The sequence below is a fragment of the Oncorhynchus masou genome, chromosome 22 (assembly GCF_036934945.1).
Source record: "Oncorhynchus masou masou isolate Uvic2021 chromosome 22, UVic_Omas_1.1, whole genome shotgun sequence".
Classification (NCBI taxonomy): domain Eukaryota; kingdom Metazoa; phylum Chordata; class Actinopteri; order Salmoniformes; family Salmonidae; genus Oncorhynchus; species Oncorhynchus masou.
Genome location: NC_088233.1, coordinates 22,329,964 through 22,346,723, shown reverse-complemented (window position 1 = coordinate 22,346,723; position 16,760 = coordinate 22,329,964). Strand labels below are relative to the sequence as shown.

At 42.6% G+C, this 16,760-nt stretch overlaps 1 pseudogene; it reads right to left on the bottom strand.

Annotated features, from left to right (window-relative positions):
* Window positions 1–250: 250 nt before the first annotated feature.
* Window positions 251–16,760, bottom strand: part of LOC135509190 (bile acid receptor-like) — a 35,521-nt pseudogene continuing 19,011 nt past the window's right edge.

Here is a 16,760-nt window from a genome sequence, read left to right as displayed (position 1 = left end):
GTCAGCTTCTGAAAAGGTTGCAGCATCTGAAATGGTTAAAGGAGTCACTAAGGTGAAATGTTTTGTTTTTCCTCTCCTCTCCCTCATCCATCCATCCATCCATCCATCCATCCATCCGCCCATCCATCCGCCCATCCATCCGCCCATCCATCCGCCCATCCATCCGCCCATCCATCCGCCCATCCATCCGCCCATCCATCCATCCATCCACCCATCCATCCACCCACCCACCCATCCACCCACCCACCCATCCATCCATCCATCCATCCATCCATCCATCCATGCAGCCTCTGTCTACCATTTACTGTACGTCCCAGATCTCGCAGAGGAGGGGTGTGAACTTCTGGTCGCTCATGCGCCAGGAGGTGAGCATTTCAGCATGGTGGTGGTTGAGTGTCCGCAGCTCAGTCAGACGGCCCAGGAGACGGGCAAAGTGCTGGGGCTCCAGCGGGTGCTGCATTGCACAGAACCTCCTGAGCACCTCCAACATGGGTTCCTGCAGCCTCTCCACCGCCTGCTGGCCCTTCACGTATGGCCGATCTGTAGAGGAGATGAAAGGGAAGTTCAATATTTTACAACTAAACGATAGATCGTTTCTCACCCTGAAAGTAGTCTATGGAGAAGGAGAAACTGTATTTCATGGTTCGATTTACAAACTTCAAATAACTTTAGCAATCGCTAGCTAAGAAGGAGTGATAGGGGGCATTTGACACATTTAAAAATAGACCAATCACCTTTCAGTAAGGTCAAACCAAATAATCAAGTTGATTTTTGCTGATTTGACCATGACTTTTTAACTTGTGCCACATGCCCAGGTGGCAGCTCACCTGGTGACAGGATGGTAATGGCGGTGAGGAGGGCGTGTTCTTCCTGCATCATCTGGAGTTCCCCAATGCTTTTATAGAAGGTGAACATGGGTGTAATAAACTCCTCTGATATGCCTGGAAAACATGTGGAGGTGCATGATCAATATACAACCACTGGATGGCAGTGTTGTCCATATATGCAGTATAGATCACAAGGGAATCGGTTCAAACATTGTTCAATATATATATACTGATATCTAGTATAATTTCCATAACGTCCTACTGTAATGAACCAAAATATGTGATATAGAATTAGGGGTAGTATACCATTTGAGGATACCACTGGACTTTTCCCAGATTTCCATTTAAAAAATCCTGAGAGCAGGACAACCCCCACCTCCATCACTACTACCACCAAAACCATTTTAGAAATCCACCCAATCCAGTCAGTCAAATCACAGAGCCATAATCCTTCAGAAATGCCAGGAGCGCACAAAGAGGGAGAGAGGGGCACAATAGAGCTCTGGATGTTTAGATAAAGAACAATAGCCTCTTTAGACATCTCTCTCTTTTCCCTCAGACTGGCCTTTAGCTTGAATGTCTCTCAACTAATCCATTCACTCAGGACCTGCACCAAGGGATGTAATGACGCAGACATAGCAGCCATCTCTACCACTCTATATTCAACTGTCCAACCAGGGGTATCAAAGTGACAGCTCAGATATGACTGCATATTACAGCAATACAGTAGGCTTTAGATATCAAGGCAGCCAGACCGCTGCACTCTTTCAAAAATATATGAAAGTGAGTTTCATAAATAAAGATGCGGAAATAAATGTAGTTAGGGATTACTATGAAGATTTCCTAACAACAACAAAAGGTCCAATCATCGATTCACAAATACAGGCTTCTCTATTAAAATAATTATTGTAATATCCCAGTTAGCAAACTGGTTTCAGTGAGAAAACTGGTTTCAATGATGTCATTTCAACCAGCTTTGCACACTGGGGTAATGTGTTGTCTTGTGTACTGTACACACAAATCAGAATATCAAAGCCAGATCCTCTCGTTTGATGTGTTATGACCAGCACAATTAATTGGATGTTTAGTGAATTATTCATGCCACCTTACACCACACTGCCATCCGATACTCAACACTACCAGCATTTATGGACGATAAATCATGTGCATAGTTCTAACTGATCCAGTCTAGCTAGCACCTGAAGACAGCCCTCTTTTACCACCCTACCTGGCACATTGCCCATACACGCTCACAATGGAATGAAATGCTATCCGGTAGGCCGGGGTCCGTTTACACGGGTAACCCACACCTGGCCAAGGATCAACAGGTCAGTACACTGCTCGGCTACCAGTCTCCTCGTCAACTAGATCGTCAGATAAAGCAGTCCTATCCATTATTCACACCAGACCTGTGTCTCTGTGTGTGTGTGTGTGTGTGTGTGTGTGTGTGTGTGTGTGTGTGTGTGTGTGTGTGTGTGTGTGTGTGTGTGTGTGTGTGTGTGTGTGTGTGTGTGTGTGTGTGTGTGTGTGTGTGTGTGTGTGCGTGCGTGCGTGTGTGGTGAATGAAAGGCCAGATGCCTATCAATGTCATGAATGTTTCATGCCAACCATGAATTGTGGTAAAAGTTTTTTGACATGTTAAGGTGATGTTCACGTTGATGAAAGAGCTGAAGATGGTTTTGAGGATCATGATACTGATGATAATGATGATAACCTCCATTTAGTTCTAATAGTAGTAGTAGACTTGTGGATGGATATTGAAGTATTGTTGTAGCATTTTCACTTGTATGCGCCAGTTTCCCAGTATGAACACACCACTCTTGCGTATCCTGTCCTCCAACACCTCTGTGTGTCCATGGGGTAGCTTCCTGGTAAACACCTGTGCTGAGCGCAGGAACATGGCCTCCACTGCCGAGCCCTTCAACAGTGCTATCTGATCCTCATGGTCCAGGGCTGAGAAACCTGCACACATGCACCCACCCACACACAAATGCACACAGACACACACATACACAGACACAGACACACAGTCAGGGGAGGCTATTGCAGGGAGGAAGGTAAGAATGGACCTCCTCTATGGTTTGTGAGAAATTAAAAATAATGACATGTAAAAAATCCTCTTTGTAAATAAAACTATGCTAAATAAACTCACTCAGTAGATGCCTCAACAACAGAAAGAGATTAGTTAAAGAAGACCTTCCGATTTCAATGTAATATAACAGAGGTGTTTTGGTGATGAGTTACATTGCCTGAGACCTTCCTTGTCTTGCTAAAATCATTGAGTCCTTGGAAAATGTCCAACTTTGTTATTTGTTTACCTGAGAAATGTATTTTGAATGTAAACTAATCAGGGTTTGGCCTGGGCACAGCACTATTACAGGAACCACTGTGGTGGTTGCTGTAATGACAGCCTACCCCGACCAAACCCGGACAACGCTTGTGCGCTGCCATATGGGACTCCCAACCACAGCCGGAAGTGATACAGCCTGGAATCGAACAAGGGACTGTAGTGACACCTCTTGCACTGAGATGCAGTGCCTTAGACCACTGTGCCACTTCAGGGTTGTTAAAGATCTTGTTAACGCTTTAGACACTAAAATGAAATGCTGTTTTGTTTGTGGACCTGTCAAAAGCTTTTGATACTGTTTATCATGCTATTTTATTGAATAAGTTGTCCTCGATAGCCCTGAGTTCTGACTCCTGTTCATGGTTTCATGATTATCTTAGTGAAAGAACTCAAGCCATCATGATTGATGGGGTTAAGTCTGAATTTCTTGATGTAAGTAAAGGTGTACCACAGGGGTTGATTTTGGGACCTGTTATCTTCACCATTTATATAAACAACATTGGTATATCTGTTAAAAATGGTACACTTCATCTATCTGCGGCTGATACTATTTTGTACGCTATTGCCCCGGCTGTTGATCTGGCTGTGTCAAAACTACAGTCGGATTTTATAGCTATGCAGGAATCCCTTGCTGATTGAAAACTTAATACGGACAAAAGGAACTACATGTTGTTTTTAAACTCCCGTAAGAATGTTTCAGATGAACTACATGTTCACTCATTAGATGGTTCTCCAATCGAACGAGTTCCCACGTATAAATACTTAGGCATTTGGATTGATATGGATTTGACCTTTAAAAAACATATAGATGAGCTCATTAAAATGCTACCATTTAAAGTTGGGATTTTCTACAGAAACAGATTTGCCTTTCTCTAAGCAGTAGGAAGCAGATTATTCAGTCAATCTTTTTATCTGTTCTTGATGATGATGATATTATTTGTCAAAGTGCAGCTGCTGCTACTCTTACATTCTTGGATGCTATCTACCATAGTGACCTTTGTTTTGTTACAGTTGACAGTTTTGATACTCATCACTGCATCCTGTGTCAGAAGGTTGGCTGGACATCGCTAAAGACCCATAGTAGATCTCTACATTACTCCCTTTTCATTTACAAGGCCCTACTTCATGAACTTCTGTCTTATCTAACTTTGCTGTTGAAGTATAGACACCTGAGTTGCCTAACCCGTTCACAGGATTGGTTAACTCTTCAGGTTCCCAGGGTCTCCACCGAGCTAGGTAACTCTGCTTTTATTTAATGCACCGTATTGATGGAACAGCATTCTAAATACATTTCAATTTAATGTTGTGGTGCCGTTCAGGCAGTTTAAAGTATTGATTGGGGACTTATTTGTGGAGGAATGTAACTGTTTTTCTGGGTGATTTGTGATGTTTTATTTGTGCTTTCCATGACTGTGTTTTGGTATTTTAATGTGTATATGTATATATATTTTATATATATGTATATTTTGTTTAAAATGTGTATTTTTGTGTTGTATTGTGCAGGGCACATTTGAAAAAGAGAACTAGGTCTCATATGTCTTCCCTTATCAAATAAAGGTAAATTAAAAATAAGAAAAATACAGTCTGGAATTACAATGATGACCGATGTCAACACCCGCTCGGTCCTAATTACGTTAAGTCATACAAGCTATTTGTTGCTATGATGATGCCAAGGAGCCGATTAGACTATAAGTATGGAGTACCGAGGTACAAAAGGCCAGAGGTTGACTGATAATCCATGTTGACTGATAATCCATGGGAGTAATCTATTTATATCAACCTTTTATGTATTGAAAATATTGGCATGATCATCGTAGCCTAATAGATGTCCAGACCTGGAATGTTTTTGGTAAACTCCACCAGTACTTGAACATGACTGGTGGCCATCTCTGTCAAAAGAAGGAAGTTCTCTTCTGCATTGAACTGCTCTTGTAGCTGGAGAAACAAAAAGGGCACACAAACGGGAGATGATTACAGAATGTATGTGGAGTGACACTGCTGGCTGATAAGGAGTTTTATGTCACTTCATCTACGACTTGAGGGAAAAAAACTGTCTGACTTCTACTTGGATAGAGAGCATGTGGTGTAAGTCATATCTATTCTGGGATATGTTACAAGGGTATCTTACTGTCTTTCATGAACTATGAATATGTCTGAGTTGTAAAGCATACACTATGTCTTGGTGTAAAACATACCCCATTGGCCACATGCTGGTTAAATCAACGTTGTTTCCACATCATTTCACTGATATTACGTTGAATCAACATGGAATAGACATTGGTTTGACATCTGTGCCCAGCGGGACGGAATTTGCTAGAATTGTAGGAGATATCACGTACCAGTTTTTTGGCCATGTCTTGAGGAATTCGATGTTTCTGATAAGCTTCTACAATGAAGCTCAAGAGAGCCAGCTGCTCTTGACTGAGTTCAAGATTCTCCTGAAATAAAAGCATTAGCTCTCCGTTTTGAGTCTCTTCGGTGTAACACTAGGGCTATTTATAGGTTATACTTTGTAAAGTGGCAGTCTTAGCTGTGAGTAATACAATCTCTTGGTGGCAAGGACTTTAGACATGTTTAAATATTCATGGTTTACTTAAACACGGGGCTTTTGGGGATCACAGACAACTGCAGCTGAGGCAGCTTTTTTCCCCCTCATGTTCATGTAATTCCCATATGCAGTAATCAGTGTAGAGCATTTATATTTAGATAACGAGAAGTAGACAATCAAAGAAAAAAATGAATAATAACTTATTTTTTCTTACAAAGAAATGTATTTCAGGAAAATGTTAGTTTTGCTGAGTCTATAAACATCTAAAATAATTTTGTTGATAGTTTTTAGATTCCTCAATTGGGAATCACTGACATATCTCCCATTTTGAAGAGCCAAAAAACATTCTAAAGAGTAACAGGGGGAGAGTTTACCTTTGACAGTTTGGTGGTGGAGGTGACCTGTTTGGTGTCTCCGTTGTCTCCCCCCTCTGTCTCGTCCCCGGTGGACTGTCCTGGTGAGACCTTGGGGTTTTTCCTCAGCCTTTTAGATTTACACTGGATCTCTGTCAGCAGACCTGTGGGCGTTGATGACGGGTTCAAACACAAAGTGCTGAAAGAGAATTTCACCCTTTACTTCTTCAATAATTATTATCTTTGTGAATGCACTGTAGCCACTGTAGTTTGATATTTCATTCAAGTGGCACCATAGTATAGCTATGGGTTTGAGAAGGTTACTGAGAACGTTTTGAACAATGATTTTCACCTAAGGTAAGCGGTTAGCACAGATGTAAAGTTCAGATAATTAGGGAATTATTTTCAATGACTGGCGATTTCTCCTTTATTACAAATTCTATCAGTGTGATATTATTATAAATGATACAACCCCTGTATTTAATGTAGGGAGTATGTCAATGTTACTCCTTTCAGCAAAGTTCTGACAAACCAGGGAAAAATCTATGATCAGTGTTTCCTTTGAATGAAGACCTTCAGAATTGGCTCTTTTAACATTGAGACCAAAGGAGACTGCGAGATCAGGCCATGATAGCCATCCAGGCCTGCCTAACAAAAAGCTTTGGGAGTCATCGGAGGGAGCACTGTAGCGCCAACAGACAGGGTTGTTGAATGCCTGCTACCTGCAATATTCATCCCAACTTCCTACAACATTTATGAGCAACATGAGCCCAACTCCTTCCTCCTGCTCTCCTGACTCCCCCTACCTCTCTCTCCCTCCCTCCCTCCTATCTTTCAACCTTTCAACCCGGGCGCCGAAGACGTGGATATCAATTAAGGCAGCCCCCCACACCTCTCTGATTCAGAGGGGTTGGGACAAATGCGGAAGACACATTTCAGTTGAAGACATTCAGTTGTACAACTGACTAGGTATCCCCCTTTCCCTTTCCCTTTCCACAGTCTTTCCTTTAAGGGCAACAATGATGAGACCTTTCAATTGTGAGAGGTATGACACACTTTCCCTTGGTGGAATTCAAAGTAGTCGTGTCAGAATCCACAAAGACAGTTCTCTGCTTGATCTGAGACTGCCTCCAGTGCATTGAAAGAACAGTATGATACTATCACACAGTCTTATGAAGAGATAGTCAGGGGGTCAGGCTCACAGCTAGACACGTCCATTAGAGCAAGACACATGTCAATCAGAATCAAATACTGAGAGTGAGATAACTCTGTTTTAATCATGTTGAGCCTAAACTGATAAAAAGTAAATGGATATATGAATGGTAAAATGCAATAATATTGATGAAATCCAAGATAATTAAAAATAATTACAAATAATTAGTAGACTGCAAATTGACCGCAAGTAGCCCAAAGAGATATAATATTTGACTAAAACATAATAATTTCAAACCTTAAATTTGCATGTACAATCACATATATCTCTCTATATTCTCTATAGGATCAGTTGAGCTAACGTGCGCTAATGTGACATACAGTGCCTTGCGAAAGTATTCGGCCCCCTTGAACTTTGCGACCTTTTGCCACATTTCAGGCTTCAAACATAAAGATATAAAACTGTATTTTTTTGTGAAAAATCAACAACAAGTGGGACACGATCATGAAGTGGAACAACATTTATTGGATATTTCAAACTTTTTTAACAAATCAGAAACTGAAAAATTGGGCGTGCAAAATTATTCAGCCCCTTTACTTTCAGTGCAGCAAACTCTCTCCAGAAGTTCAGTGAGGATCTCTGAATGATCCAATGTTGACCTAAATGACTAATGATGATAAATGAAATCCACCTGTGTGTAATCAAGTCTCCGTATAAATGCACCTGCACTGTGATAGTCTCAGAGGTCCGTTAAAAGCGCAGAGAGCATCATGAAGTACAAGGAACACACCAGGCAGGTCCGAAATACTGTTGTGAAGAAGTTTAAAGCCGGATTTGGATACAAAAAGATTTCCCAAGCGTTAAACATCCCAAGGAGAACTGTGCAAGCAATAATATTGAAATGTAAGGAGTATCAGACCTATTGCAAATCTACCAAGACCTGGCCGTCCCTCTAAACTTTCAGATCATACAAGGAGAAGACTGATCAGAGATGCAGCCAAGAGGCCCATGATCACTCTGGATGAACTGCAGAGATCTACAGCTGAGGTGGGAGACTCTGTCCATAGGACAACAATCAGTCGTATATTGCACAAATCTGGCCTTTATGGAAGAGTGGCAAGAAGAAAGCCATTTCTTAAAGATATCCATAAAAAGTGTCATTTAAAGTGTGCCACAAGCCACCTGGGAGACACACCAAACATGTGGAAGAAGGTGCTCTGGTCAGATGAAACCGAAAATTGAACTTTTTGGCAACAATGCAAAACGTTATGTTTGGCGTAAAAGCAAGACAGCTCATCACCATGAACACACCATACCCACTGTCAAACATGGTGGTGGCAACATCATGGTTTGGGCCTGCGTTCCTTTCTTGGAGGACCCTGAACTGCATGGGAGGGTCCAGGGAAGATGGTTAAAATACTGCCAGGATGGGAAGATGGATGGCCTCCAATGACACGAGGCGGAGGGGGAGGTCTGTCTGCCGGGACAAGGGGACCATTCTGGTTAACTCTCCTGGCAACCTTGAAGGGACCGATGTAAGACTCCAAAACCTGGAGTCTGCAAAAGACCTTGAGCCCAAACAATAAAGGATGACCATGTGGAGACTGGGACGGATAGTATTTGTCTTCTCAACAAGACGACTCTGGGGCCAATCCGACACGGGCGTCAAAGGGCTTCCATCATGTGGACGGGTTGTCAAGTCATACATCGGAGGGTGGTTTGTGATTCAGTGACCCTCAACATCTCGGAACACATAATCAACGTATCCATGAAGTTTGCTTAAAAGGCGTTCGGGAAATCCGGGCCAATTTACTGGAAATGGCCAAGTCAAGCTTGTCTTCCAGACCTTGAATACCCATATCCATCCAGGAGCGTTTGGGACTGATAGGGGCTAGAGGTCTGTTCGGTTTCTCTCTCAGACGCCACCGGGTGGAGATAGGAAAAGGTCAATGCGTGGAGGCCAAAAACTTGATCAGGGACTCGAGATTGTCTGGTTCCCATTTAAAGTGTGCCAGTTCATCTTGGATACAAGCACACTGAGTTTGCCACCGCTCCCTCATGCGGAACTGGGGATTGGATGGAGAGTCAGGTGTTTCTGGTCAGACCACTGCTTGGGCCTTGAAAATCTGTTTTTGAATCAGCAAAGGCAAGTAGCTGGCACAGCAGGAACTATGGGCATCCCACAAGCGGTAGCCCAAGGGCTTTTTGACAGAACATGCGATCTTAGACCGGTCGGTGGGAAACGACGAGGGTTTCAAAGGAGAGAGAACATTGAGTGAGAAAGCCTTTACAAACTTGGATCACCTGAGAACCGTTGGGGAGGTGGAAGAATCAGCCAGGGGGTTAACTGCCATGGGTACGTGAACCTGAGGTACTGGGACGGCAACTGTTGCCGGGGTAAGTCGATCAGATATTTGCTTAATGGAAGTCAGCATCTCCGACAGAAGATGAGAATGTCTAGCCATTAAGGCCTCTTGCTGAAACTTCGTGGCGTTGGACAGTCTCCTGGTGGTGGGACAGCGTGGCAAAAGGTCCTGGGAACTGGCTGCCTCTGGGTTCATTTTTGGCTCTGTGTTTCTGTTTTAAATTGAAACAGTCACTTAACCAACTGAGCCACGAATAGACAGCAGAACCCAGAAGATGAGGCAGACACAAGTACTTAAGGGTGTATTTAATAAAGAAAAAAATCCTAAAATACAAAAAATGGCAAATCCAAAAGGTGGTCCAAAAGAAACTCACCAAAAATAAACAAAAAACAGAATACCACAAGAACGTCACCCGGAATCGACAAGAGCACACAGAACACTAGGGCAGGGTGCTAACATACAAACACAGAGCACAGAACTGAGGGAAACAAAGGGTTTAAATACAATCAGGGGAAACGAGACACAGGTGCAAATAATAATGGGGATCAAGGGAAAAACATAGGGACAAAAAGCACAATGGGGGCATCTACTGACCAAAACCCGGAACAACCCTGGCCAAATCCTGACAGAGTCTGCAAAAGACCTGAGACTGGGGCGGAGATTTGTCTTCCAACAAGACAATGATCCAAAACATAAAGCAACATCTACAATGGAATGGTTAAAAAATAAACATATCCAGGCGTTAGAATGGCCAAGTCAAAGTCCAGACCTGAATCCAATCGAGAATCTGTGGAAAGAACTGAAAACTGCTGTTCACAAATGCTCTCCATCCAACCTCACTGAGCTCGAATACTTTCGCAAGGCACTGTATATCTCTCTATATATCTTAATTATGCGTGGGAATACTTTGGAACAGGTTTCCAAAATTATAATCACTTGGAGCTGATTTGCTGGTGTTTTTACAGTCTTTTATGTCCAACCCAATTATTAGTATTTTTTAATTTGAAAAAAAAATTGCCCGGAAAACTTGGGGGTCCAATAAATTCTGCCCGCGGTCTGCCAGTTGGGGAACCATGCTCTAGCGGGAAAGAACAGGTGCACTTATTCTGCCCGTAGATATGTCCATGCTTCAGTTGAATTAAAACAAAGGGTTTGAATATGAATTTCTGTACGCGCAGGTAATACCGTATAGTATGTGCATTAAATAACGAGTACCATGAGTTAATAAAATCTACAATATAGTCTCTCAAGTAATAAATGCAGATAGTAGTATATCAAAGTGATGGTGTTATCACCAAATTCATTTCCTGATGTTAGCAAGATATTCTGTTGCACTTAAGAAATAGCAATATGGTACACTCTTCAATAATTATATATCTACAACTTAAAAGGGTTATTCGGCTGTCCCCATAGGAGAACCCTTTGAAAAGCACTTTTTGGTTCCAGGTAGAAGCCTTTTGGGTTCCATATCAAACCTTTTCCACAGAGGGTTCTACATAGAACCCCAAAAGGGTTCTACCTGGAACCAAAAAGGGTTATCCTATGGGGACAGCCGAAGAACCCTTCTGTAACCTTCTTTTCTAAGAGTGTAGGATATCCATGCATCTGCGACTCAGTGGCATGTATTCACAGATGCCAAGGGAAGCCCGGCTTTTAAATAATAATTTAACTTCCGTCTCTCTCTGTCTCTGTGTTTTTATAATTTTCCGTCAATTTGCAAGTAGCTGATTCCCACCGGAGAAATAATCTGAGTGAGGGAAACAGTGCCCCTCTGTTTCAGTATGTGTAGCCCATGTATCTGATGCTGTCTGCACCAAAACAATATGATATGTTGCAGCTGGAGCATTTGATTGATTGATGCCAGCAAGCATTTGGCCTCACTTGATAATTTTTTATAAAATAATTAGCCAATCAGCGTTGAGCTCACTCACTACCGAGTTCCAAACTGCCTCTGGAAGCAATGTCAGCACAAGAACTGTTCATCGGGAGCTTCATGAAATAGGTTTCCATGGCCGAGCAGCCGCACACAAGCCAAAGATCACCATGCACAATGCCAAGCGTTGGCCGGCGTGGTGTAAAGCTCACCACAGTTGGACTCCGGAGTAGTGGAAATGGTTCTCTGGAGTGATTAATCACGCTTCACCATCTGGCAGTCCGACGGATGGATCTGGGTTTGGCGCATGCAAGGAGAACGCTATCTGCACCAATGCATTGTGCCAACTGTAAAGTTTGGTGGAGGAGGAATAATGGTCTGGTGCTGTTTTTTATGGTTCGGGCTAGGCCCCTTTGTTCCAGTGAAGGGAAATCTTAACGCTACAGCATACAATGACATTCTAGACGATTCTGTGCTTCCAACTTTGTGGCAACAGTTTGGGGAAGGCCCTTTCCTGTTTTAGCATGACAATGCCCTCGTGCACAAAGCAAGGTCCATACAGAAATGGTTTGTCAAGATCAGTGTGGAATAACTTAACTGGCCTGCACAGAGCCCTGACCTCAACCCCATCGAACACCTTGGGTTGAATTGGAACGCCGACTGCGAGCCAGGCCTAATCACCCAACATCAGTGCTAGACCTCACTAATGCTCTTGTGGCTCAATGGAAGCAAGTCCCCACAGCAATGTTCCAGCATCTAGTCGAAAGCCTTCCCAGAAGAGGGGAGGCTGTTATAGCAGCAAAGAGGGTGCCAACTACATATAAATGCCCATGATTTTGGAATGAGATGTTCGACAAGCAGGTGACCACATACTTTTGGTCATGTAGTGTAGCTAGCTAACTTAGCTGGTTTATTGTTGCCCATGTGAGGATCTTAGGCTAGCAAGAATTTTAGCTAGGTAGCCTATGACAACAAAAGCATACTGTATGACAGAGTCATAGACCGTTTTGCCAACATGAAAGAGAGGAGGGTGGCATTGGTGTTCATCTAGTCTATAAGTGTTTTATTTGCACGCCCACGCACACGCACACAGAAATCAGTACCATTGACAGCCACATGATATTTAGCAGCATTGATTGGACTAAATAGTTTTTGTTATCTTTAAGTTTGTTTTCAGTGTATTAATCTAAGCATATATAGCCTTGTTGATTTAATGATATTTAAATGTCTGTCACGCCTACTCCCACTCCCCCTCTCCAGCGCTCGAAGTCGCCCGTCTACTAACCACCGATCCTGGCAATCATCATTACGCACACCTGCTTCCCATCATTACGCACACCTGCGCCCCATCATTACGCACACCTGGACTTCATTAACTTCCTTTTATTTAGCCCTCAGTGGCCTCAGTCATCAGGCAGTATTGGTTTGTTTTTCCATTCACAGTCTGTATACTTCTCATGTTTTGTTTATCGGCATTCTTCATTATTATACTCACCTTCTGCACCTGCTTCCTGACTCCCAGCATTTACGTGACAATGTCTAAGAAGAAAAGGTGCTGAAATAGGCAGTGCTCCTGTTCTCTTTGTGCTGACTTGCAGTAACTCCTTGTTTCTAAATCAGTAGTTGTTTCTAAATCAGTAGTTGTTTAATAAACTGTCGAAAACTTTAATTTGCATGAAATATTTGCTTTGTAGACTTCACCAGACAGATGTTTCTCTCCGGTTCTGTGATGAAACAAATGTATGTGTAGTTTAATTTATTCTGCCACTGTCACGCCCTGACCTTAGCCTTTTTATGACTCTATTTGGTTTGGTCAGGGTGTGATTTGGGAGGGCATTCTATGTTCTTTATTTCTAGGTTTTGTGTTTCTATGTTTTGGTTGGGTACGGTTCTCAATCAGGGACAGCTGTCTATCGTTGTCTCTGATTGGGAATCATACTTAGGCAGCCTGTTTTGTCACCTTAGGTTGTTGGATGTTGTTTTTTGTTAGCTCTGCGTAGCCTATGGAATGTGACATACGTTGTTCTTTTGTTGTTTTGTTTGGTGTTCGGATTTAATAAAGAATCATGAACACGTACCATGCTGCACCTTGGTCCACTTCTTCTGACGAGCGTTACAGCCACTGTGTGACTTGTCTTTTTGTTGTCACGGCCTTAATATATCATGGTGGCGTATGAATGAATGGGTTATAGAGCAAACAACGCAATTATCACAACAGGTTGTAATATGGATTTTTTTTACTGGCTTGGCTTGGCTTCCTCAGTGATTTTACCCACACTCTGCTACTGCTGCATCTACATGGATTCTGGAGTAAAGACCATTAAGAGTGAATAAGCATGTCATTGACTTTCTTGTCAAATGTACTGTACCTTTTTCATTAATGGATGGTTTATGTTTGTTTTGACTATTAGTCCCTTTCCTTATTCATTATACCAGTACTTCACAGTCTGTCCATTAAGAGTGGCATCATGGGTACAGTATCAAGGAGAACAGCTGTTGGCGGGGGCTGATACTCACACTCTGCCAGCATGCCCATCTCTTTGCACTTCCGGAGACGACACTCCTGGCACTTCCTCCGCATGTACATGTCCATCTCACAGGTCCCTCCATTCTTGCACTTGTACACAGCTTTCTTGGTCATGCTCCGCCTGAAGAAGCCTGAAGGCAGTGATCAACACAATTACCCATAGTGACCACAGTCTATGTTCATATGATGAAATACTATTGATATTTTGTACTGTAAAGGTGGAGTGTCCTTGAAACTGATTAGCTCAATAGAAATATTGGAATAAACCTGATAGACTTGCCCTACAAATACTATGACACGATACAGGTACACGGTCACCCATAAATTACACCTTTAATGAAATGATGGCATTGGATTTTTGGTTGATCTATACAATCTGCCCTTTGCCTTGACATATGCCCAAGTGGTGCTTCAAACCATTAACATTAACCCATTTCAACAGTGTAACTCATAGTTCTAACAGGTAATTAGACATTCAAGCGCAGGGTGATGAGTACAATGAAACACATTAACATTGCTTAGCTCTGGTTCCCTCCGCCATTATACAGATGAAAGCTGACATTGAACCCTATCCGGAGGGTGAACCAACGAGGGACAATCTAACCTCAAACCTACACTCAGACATGAGGCAGGACATCCCAGTGACCACAACCTTGGCATTGTCCACCCCAACAGGGTGGAATTACACTTGCACCCATTCACCTGGGGTTTTACACGAAATAGAATAGAACAATGTTGTCATAAAACAGTTAAAGATAGATTGTTAGTTGTGGTTTGTCACTTTGGGTGTGACTGAGCTCGTAATTTGTACATGGTGCTGTAAAGTAATGCTTACTCTTGGCACTGTGTGAAGTCCAAAAACAATACATACATTTTTCCTTGTCATGAGGAAATATAATATTGTTCACCTTCTGAGTGTTTGTCATACCAGTGGAGCAGTGGTGAAAGTAGAAACAAACAGTGGTGAAAGGAAAGAGACTGTTAAACAAAACACCAAAAAGTGTAATGACATTTGGCGATAGTCATTAGGACAGAATTTATGAGTCCACTGCAGTCTGTGTGTGTCTTGGTGTCGGCCACTCTTCTCTCCCTTCACAAAATGTCTGTATTCTAGTCTAACCACATTGCATTTTAGAGAATAGGCTATAGTTTACCACCCATTTTCAAGCCCATTCGCTGATTTTCCATAACTCTGACATTTGGTAATGATAGAAAGTGGTGTAATAATTGACAGGTTTCTTGACATTTTGTTTCAATTATTGTGATGGGCTCATGTTTCCAGGGAAGGCATACCCCCACTATTTATTTTGCCGGGTTACCAGTACCAGACCGTATCGCCTTACTTGACCCAGCAGTGGAGTAATCTTCAAAAGAACTGAACTTTAACAGAACATCATCACCACCAGGTCACCTAATGTCATCTATTTTCATTCTTGTCCTCTACGAACGCAACGCCAGTCGAAAACAACATTCTTATCAACTACAAGTTCTTTTCAATAACACATTTCCTATGAGTCACTTGTGAGATCAACGTCTCTCCCTCCTCACAATTGAATTTCCCCTGTGGAACATCATTACTAAACCAACAAGCCGGAAGGCTTAATGAGCCAAATTAGGACTGGAAATGCAATTTAGTGCTTCAAGTGTTCAGCTGTTAAAAATACTTTATTTCACACATGTGCATGTAGAATCACCTCACCAGAAGTGACAGCCTTTTAGAAGATGTGAGCCGATCCATAGAGGGCTTTCTCAAATGTTGAAGATGCTCTTCTTTGGTGCTTTCTTTGCAGTCAATAGCACTTCAATGTCTACAGCTATGATCTAGCTGTAAGAACCACTGTTCTTACAAAAAATAATGGTGCTGGGTAGCTGGATAGCTTCGGTTTTACAGGCTCCAATTCTGCTATTTTGTGTTTTTTTTACACTTAATGTTTGTGCCATCGTTTCCTATGACCGAAAAGAGCTTCTCGACATCAGAACAGCATTCACTAACCTCGATTTGAAGATTTCTACTTCAACGAGTCGGCAGAGCAGGACATACTGCTCATCCCGGACCAGGTCCTAATCCCCGAGACTTGGAAGAGAAAAAGATGAACACACTCCTAGTGAACACACTCCTAGTGGACGCACTCCTAGTGAACGCACTCCTAGTGAACGCACTCCTAGTGAACGCACTCCTAGTGAACGCACTCCTAGTGGACGCACTCCCAGTGAACGCACTCCTAGTGAACACACTCCTAGTGAACACACTCCTAGTGAACACACTCCTAGTGGACGCACTCCTAGTGAACACACTCCTAGTGGACGCACTCCTAGTGAACACACTCCTAGTGAACACAAGCCTAGTGAACACACTCCTAGTGAACACACTCCTACATCATGTCATCTGTGCAACTAGAGGCTAAAAACTCTAGATCACCTTCACTCCACACACAAAAATGCATAAAAAGCTCTCTCTCGCCCTCCATTTGGCAAATCTGACCATAACTCTATACCCCTGATTCCTGCTTACAAACAAAAACTCAAACAGGAAGTACCAGTGACGAGCCCAAGACAGAAGTGGTCAGATGAAGCGGATGCTAAGCTACATGACTGTTTAGCTAGTACAAACTGGAATATGTTTCAGATTCATCCGATGGCATTGAGGAGTTTACCACATCAGTCACTGGCTTCATTAATAAGTACATTGACAACGTCTTCCCCACAGTGATTGTACGTACATATCCCAACCAGAAGCAATGGATTACAGGCAACATCTACACTGAG